Genomic DNA, 8311 nt, shown 5'->3' with positions numbered 1-8311 from the left:
GCATCGGCACACTATGTGTAAAATTCAAATATTTCGACCGTTATAAGACCTAGTGCATCGGTACACTTGGCGTGCATCGGTACACTAATTACATTCGATGTTTCAAAAGAGCCAGGAGTGCATCGATGCATGGTCTGTGCATCGGTACATAAAATGCATTCGAATTAGGTGTGCATCGATACATCAAATAGTGCATCGGTACATCCCTTCATAAAATTGATTTTTGGCTCGATTTTGGTTCGAAATACTTTGTAAAAATTGTTTCAAAAATATTTTAAGTTTAAAACACAATTTTACACTTTAGTAAGGTTTGAAATTGACCTTTGAAAACACTTGGAGTAATATTTGTGATATTCGAATAATTTAATCAAATATACTTTAAAAATGATTATAAAATCTTAAAATTCAATAACACTTAATTTTTTATATCGAAACATCAAAATATTTTCAACAAAATTTTGTGAAGGATTACTATCTATTTATACAATATAAATTTCTTTTTAATTTCATATAGATTTAGAATCGGTTGATGATTGAAAATAGACGGTTTAAATTAATTCTCTACAAAAAAAGTCGAATAAAATAGAAAATCCATCTAACTCTTTCCTAATGTATATTTGTCTCAATCCATTAATTATTTAAGACAAAAAATTGTACCTAGAAAAATAAATAAAGAATTTGTGCATAGTAAATTTATTAGTTAAGTTCTCAATTCTAATTGTAGTAAATCATTGCAAAATCAATTTCATTTATATCTGAATTATATTTTTAATTTTTATATTACAATACAATATTTGGTTATATTAACATAGATACTATGTTTTTTAATTTTTTTTTAAATTTTATTCATTAAATTAGTATTCTATGTAAATTTTGTGGGTATATTTTATTTTTTTAATCCGACTTTGCATCGTGATATTTGATCTAAATCATGTAATTATCTAATATTTGTATTTAGAGATGGATATTGGGGTGATAGAGTGTGGTCTTGATCTAGAAAATTTGAATTTTCTTATTGTTTATGTATATATTTTTTATATTTTTTGTTAATGATCTAATTTTATATCTTTTGAAATTTGTAATTTTATACCCTTAAATTTTTAATATAAAATTTTAAATTCTTACCGCTTAACAGAAAATCTTACGCCAACCCATGTTTGTAGGTGTATATACTTACAATTAGAAAATATTCTTAAAGTAATATTTCATCTAAAATACGTGTAGTTAAATTTTCATCTATTTAGATTAGTAATATGGATTAAATAAAATAAGAGTTAATTGCATCACACGTCCTTCAATTATGACTCTCATTCTAAATTAATCCTTAAACTTTTGAACATTTCAAATTCATCCCTAAACTATAACATCATTCTAGACTAGTCCTCAAACTTTTGAGCATTTCATTTTAATACCCAAACTATGATCTTCGTTCGAAATAAGTCTCTAAACTTTTTGAACATTTCAATTTCATCCTAAACTATATGTATATACTAATCGCATCCCTTGTTAATAAATCGTTGAAACTAATTACATATTTGGATGAATTAGAAGATTCAAAAGTTCGAAGACCAATTTAGAATGAGAGTCGTAGTTTGGGGATGAATTAGAATGTTCAAGAGTTAATTTACAATGAGAGTTTAGGGTGAAATAGAATGTTTAAAAGTTAAGGATCAATTTATAAAACAAAAATATGGTATTTTCCAATAAAATGGTAAAAGAATAATATGGATTAACACAGCTCCTACAATAATTAATTCAAAATTAAATTAATAATTTAATTATAACAAAAATCAATTTCCCATTTTTTATCCCTATATAACAGACATTGGTTTCCTTCGTCTCTTCAGTCTTCTCTGAAACTGTACTCTCAAGTTGTTTCTTTCCTTAGGAAATCAAATATCATCAACGTCATGGCACCAAATGGAGTCGTCTCCGACAACACTTCAATCGTGAGCTTCGGTGAGATGCTCATCGACTTCGTCCCCACAATCTCCGGCGTTTCTTAGCTGAGGCTCCAGGTTTCCCAAAGCCCCCGTGGAGCCCCAGCCAACGTCGCGATCGCCGTCTCAAGACTAGGCGGTAAAGCATCCTTCGTCGGAAAACTCGGCGACGATGAGTTCGGGCACATGCTCGCCGATATTCTCAAGCAAAACGGAGTCTCCGGTGACGGGATCTTGTTTGACGAAGGCGCTAGAACCGCTCTGGCGTTCGTAACTCTACGCGCCGATGGAGAGCGTGAGTTCATGTTCTATAGGAATCCCAGCGCCGACATGCTGTTGAAACCGGAGGAATTGAATCTTGATCTCATCAGATCCGTAAGTCACATTATCATCTTTTTTCCTTCAACTCTGCAAATCGTTTGATCTCCTTCTTCAATCTTGACTTAAAGAACCAAAAAAATAACACTGATTCACACGCGCCGTAATGCGAGAGTAGAGTTTCAAATAAGACTGACATGTCAGCCACCTAGCCTATATTATTATGATCATAAGTGTTTACGGGGACCCACCCTGTGCATCTAGGAACAAAAAATTGTCATTCTATTCTTACAACTACAGCAACTGATATTATAACCCATCGGTGAGGTTACTGCTGACGTAACAGTGTAGTTTCCTTTATTATTTATTCATTCATTGGACATAATCTGATTCTGAAAATATGATTACTTTCCATCTAATGTGACGTAACAGTGTAATAGGAACGGATGTAAATTTTGCAGTGTTTTGTGGGTTTATATTATTATTTTTTATTAATTCGAGATAAATACATTATTTATGATAAGTCTATTTATTAAAGAACACTTTTAATCATTTGACATTAATATTTAAATTCGAAACATAAATGAATAATAACAATTTTCCTACTGTAATCACTTGGCTCGTGCAATTTACTTTAAATAACATTAATTACAAATTAAACTTCTTAGGCCACTGTTAATCAACCATATTGTCCAGTCACGTGGGTTTATATGATGTCTCTAGGGGTGTAAACAAGCCGAGTCGAGTTCGAGTGTTGCTGAACTCGAAAACTCGGAAATAGAATTCGACGAAAACTTACGAGTTTAAAATTTTCAAGCTCGACTCGAATTCGAAATGTTGAACTGAAGCTTGTGAGCAGCTCGAAAAGCTCTAATGAAGAAAAAAATTCTTAAACTTAATTCGATTAAAGCCTCAAACTCGAACTTGAACTTTAAAAACATAAAAATTACTCTATTTAAAAAAAAAATCAATACATAAATGTTAATATATTAATAATTTATTTTAAAATATAAAATCTTAATATATTATATTTTCGATCTTCTCACGAGCTTTTCGAGTCGAATATCAAGTAGTTCGTTTCGGTCGTTAAGAACTCGAGTCGAGCTCGAGTTCGAATTCATTCGATCCGAATATTTATTGAACCTTAACGAGTTGATCTCGAGTAACTCACATCTCTCATCTCATTTACGGCTCTATTGTCTCCAGATGAGTCCAAAATCATCAACGTCTATTAATCCCACTTTATCACGTGAGTTCACTGTTTAGTTTGTCCGTATATTTTTTTAAAATTTAGATGATTATAATGTTATTCTTTCATTAGAATTTTAGTGCATTGTTTAGGGTTTGTTTTTGTGCAGGCCAAAGTGTTCCATTACGGATCAATAAGTTTGATCGTGGAGCCATGCAGATCAGCTCATTGAAGGCAATGGAAGTGGCGAAAGAATCCGGTGCTTTGCTCTCATATGATCCAACCTTCGGCTGCCGCTTTGGCCTTCAGCCGATGAAGCAAGGAAACAAATATATCCATCTGGGATAGGCTGATATCATCAAGGTCAGCGACGTCGAGCTAGAGTTCCTCACTGGTAGCGGCAAAATCGACGATGAAACCGCTATGAAGCTTTGGCGCCCAACTTGACACTGCTCTTGGTCACCCTGGGTGAAAAGGGTAGCAGATATTACACAAGGTATGCTAACTATAAGGTTTATATATAAAGAAGTAAGCATAGACTAGACCCTCTCTGAAATTTCAAATTTTTATAACCGTTCCTGATTTTTGGTCAGAACTTCCATGGGGCAGTGGATGCTTTCCATGTGAATACGGTGGATACAACTGGGGCTGGGGACTCCTTGTAGGTGCTTGCTGTGCAAGATTGTTACACGACCCCCAGCCATACTTGAGGTATAACCCCATTTTTTTAATATATGATTGGTTTTATTTTCTTTTTAATTCTAAATGTTTTTATTTTATTTTAACTTTAAAACCAGAATGAATCAAAATTAGGGAGGTACTGATATTCGCGAATGCATGCGGGGCAATAACGACGAAAAAAGGAGCGATCCCAGCTCTTCCGCTGGAAGCCGAAGCGCTTGCCTTGATCATGGTGCTTAGGATAATCATTTGCTTTTTAGAGCATTTTTCAAGTTTTTTTTTTCTTTCTTTCATGTGCCTATGTAAAAGCCTTTGTGATTTTCGAAGGGCCTAGGAATAGGAATAAAACAACTTTTTTTGTTCATAATAAAAAAAATTAAACTTAATAACATATTTGAAACTTCAAATCATTACAATATCACATTATTTAAATACTTATTAAAAATATTCTAATTAAACAACATATAAGTTTGTTATTGTAATTTTTAATAATAATAAGCTTAAAAAAACCTTGGGTAAAATACACAAGTGATTACCGATTATAGGTTATTGTTTTGTTAAGTTTTTGTTATTAAAATTTACAAAATAGCCCATTGATTATAAGATAATTGTTTTGTTAAGTTCTTTGACTATTAAAGTTACAAAATAGTTACTCAATTATTATATTCAAATGCGTCATTTTATTTCTGTTATAAAATTGACGATAATTTGAGTTTGGATATTATATCTCAAATATACTTCAAAATCTCAAACGACTATCATATCTCAGTCAATAACGAAAAAAGACGAGTTTAAAATATATAAATAGTCGGATGATCATTTTGTAACAATCATAGTCGAGAGAATCAACCAAACACAAATATAAATGTAGTAATTAGTTTAAAGTAAAAAGTAAAAGAGAATGATAACTAAAAAGCACGAATCTTTAGGGTACGTTGATATACGGGATGCATAATTCACATATTTGATAGCTTACAGTGCTTTGAATGATATCTTCCATTGATTAAGAGGTCGGAAAAATCTAACACGGACTTGATTAATATATGTAATCCATAAATAACTGAAGAAATTTCGGATTTCAGATTAGGCAAGTAGATGTGCATCCGCCACTGCATATTCGGGTTTATGTCAACAATGGATATAAAACGTAACACAAACTAGAGTAACATAGGTTCATATTGACATACTGTTCCCATAGTCTGCAGGTAAATGCAAGAAAATACTAACCCGTGAAAATGCATTAATCACTCTCTCATGACAGATTGTTGTCCGTTGCATTCTTATCTCTCTCATGGATTTGAATATAGTGTTGGATAATCTAAGCAGTTACTATGCAGAATGGAACGGTGACCTGCCGGAACTAGGGTTTAATTGGCTTTCGAGTAGACCATTTTCTATTATGAAATCGCTTGGGGTAGCATTCGGTGACCTCCATTTCCAAGGAGCTCCAAGTTTGTTTGCATCTTCCCCTTTTCGACTGCAAGCGAGCCAAAAACGACTCTGCCCATGGCTCATTGCTCCCTCTCATGCTCAGTTCATAGGGCACTGAAAAACTGTAAAACAGATTTTGACAGAAACAATGGATATCATGATGTAGTCTTCAATATAGATACATCAGGAAGAAATGCAAATGTTCTATCAGATTGTGCCACTGTCGTTTAGGGGCAACGAAAGATGTAGCTTTACAAGAATTTTCAACTATAACATTGGAACTTTTTGAACCGGCAGTCACTAGGGTTAACTATAGCAAGCTTCACTCCCCAAACCTTACACCACCCCAAGGTGGCACGGAAAAAGTAACGGTGCCTCTCCTCTCCCTCGAAAGAAAACAAAGAAAACGAAGAATGTAATTTCTGCCTAAGAGGAGACTTACCTCAGACTCGAAACATGTTACATCAACGAACTTACCTCATTAGTTCCTCCAGATGTGATTCTTTATTGGACGTACTTTTCCTGAAAAAAATCAAAATTTGACGAGAACAAACAATTAACTATATGTATGTATGTATATATATATTTTTTTGGGGGTAGGGGGTTCAGAATTCAAGGAAATGTTTCCTCGAATCTGATTCCTCGATATCCTATTAGCTACTTCAATTTTTTCTCTTGAATTGACACTGAAACTTCCATTCAATTTCATGCATTTCTTTGTATGCTTTGGGATTTGAACTTTTGGGACCGGATCAACCTTCTTCCTTCACATGATGAAAAGGCAATTTCCAGAAAACATAGCTAGGAATTTTACTAAAACAAAAATTCCAGCATGTACTCAGCCGTAATTGGCTGTGTTTGAGCAATTGGTGGTCCCTCATTCTATATTGAAGTCAAACAATCCAAGACAAGAGGAAATGGAAGAACAAACCTCGATACCAAAATTTTGTAGATAGAAGAAATTTGGTGGAAAGGTTTATATAGCATCTCCGATATGGTCCTTTCTAAACAAGTACACTACTGGGTACCTAGAAGCCATCTGCACCAGAATAGAATCCCTAGAATTATAAACGTAGAATATATGGTACCCCAATATAGAAACCACCAAAGCAAATCGACATGGTTTTTGTAAAATTATAAAGTCTACTGGTTTATATTATGTCTTTTTTTCTTTAGTTGAGATACATTGGCAAGTTGCTTATGTAAGAACTTAGAAACAGAGAAAATTGCCCCTAGATAGATAGAGCCGCCAACTCCTCAGTGCAGACAATCCATTGGACCACATTTAGATGGCCATAATCAAAATTTTGTACTTGAAGGAATTGCAGATAGAATTGTCAGTTCTCTATATAATACATTTTCTTGAAATGCATGTACTCAACATCTGCATCCGCCATATATATGGGTATGTGTATAGGAATATGAACTTACAAGGATACTTGAAATATGGAAAAACTAGGAAAAAATGAGCATACCTGTATCAGACACATTTATATCCCAACATTTGCACCTGAATCAAAATTATAGTTTTTTTTTTCATATTTCATCGTCTAAGTTATTTTTATACCATTCAAAATGTCCTGATTGAAAAGAACTCTAAATTTTTTTATAAAGTAATACGCATTATATTCTGTTAATTTTAAGATTTTATTTAATAAATTTAAAAATAATTATTATATTTAAAAAATTATTTTTAAAAAAAAGTCAGTCCCCTCTCTTCCGCCACTCCCAAGCCTTCTTCTCCTACCCACCCCCTCCCGCCCTCCTCCCTTGCCCCTCACACTTCCTTCCTTCCGGCCCAGTCGCCCCCTCCCCTAGCCCCTTCCCGTCCCCCATTCTTCATTTCCCTTTGTCTCCTTTTACTTAATATTAGTATTTGGTAACAACAATCAGAGTGACTATGACGGTGGTTGTGTCATCGGGTGCTGTGTCTTTGGTGAAGATTCGATCAGATGAAGGTTCAATCGACGCTAATCGTAGTGTCCTGTGTGGATATATGGATTAAAATAAATGTTTTGAAAGTTTTAAGGTTTTTTTAAGATTTTCAAAATTTTGAATTTTTTTATAAGAAACATATTTTAAAGTTTTTTATTTTAAATAAATCTTCATAATATTAGAACGTGACACACATGTAACTTAACGGAAATTTTTAACGATTGTCATTGAAAAATGTCTTAAACTCAACCAATCTAGCCTAGAACCATTCGGTTTATTTTAAAATAAATCATAATACTAAATTATATTGATATTCCTTAAAATAAGGAACCTAAAATTTAAATTTATATCATAATAAAATTCATAATTTTTGATATATGATTATTATTCTGCAATATTTTATTATATTTATTTAATTATAATTTTCAATATTATAATTTAAGGTTATACACTTATGGTGTTATAATCATAGTATAATTATTTATTTATTGTAGTTTACTCTAATAATAAATTTTTGTAGTTATACTAAATAAAATAGTTTACTAAATAAACTACTTAAATGATAATGGAAGTAAGAGTAGTTTTTGTTTTTGTTATTGAAGTTTTAAAGTAACAAAAAACAATCACTAATATTATCGTTTTATAATAAATCAATCACTCAACCCTTAACGTTATTATTGTAGTCACCTAATATAATGTGGCACGTTGGACGACTGAGTTTGGAATTGTTTGGTCACGTTGACGCCCTTTTACCAACCACTTTAAGGTTGTGTTTGTTTTTACAGAGGTAAAAGGTCTGCAGTCTGTGGACCACATC

At 32.6% G+C, this 8311-nt stretch overlaps 1 long non-coding RNA gene and 1 pseudogene across 1 annotated transcript; one reads left to right on the top strand and one right to left on the bottom strand.

Annotated features, from left to right (window-relative positions):
* Positions 1-1900: 1900 nt before the first annotated feature.
* On the top strand, positions 1901-4112 carry LOC120197004 (annotated as a pseudogene).
* Positions 4113-5521: 1409 nt separating this feature from the next.
* On the bottom strand, positions 5522-6514 carry LOC120197015. Its single transcript, XR_005523238.1, has 3 exons — positions 6491-6514; positions 6037-6081; positions 5522-5681 (listed from the first exon to the last, which is right to left on the bottom strand). It is a non-coding gene; the product is annotated as an uncharacterized LOC120197015 (long non-coding RNA).
* Between the last annotated feature and the right edge of the window lie 1797 nt (positions 6515-8311).

The sequence above is a fragment of the Hibiscus syriacus genome, unplaced genomic scaffold (genome assembly GCF_006381635.1).
Source record: "Hibiscus syriacus cultivar Baekdansim isolate YM2019G1 unplaced genomic scaffold, ASM638163v2 tig00004777_pilon, whole genome shotgun sequence".
NCBI classification, from domain to species: domain Eukaryota; kingdom Viridiplantae; phylum Streptophyta; class Magnoliopsida; order Malvales; family Malvaceae; genus Hibiscus; species Hibiscus syriacus.
The sequence above is the reverse complement of the archived record's forward strand: the minus strand, read 5'-3'. Positions and strand labels throughout refer to the sequence as shown.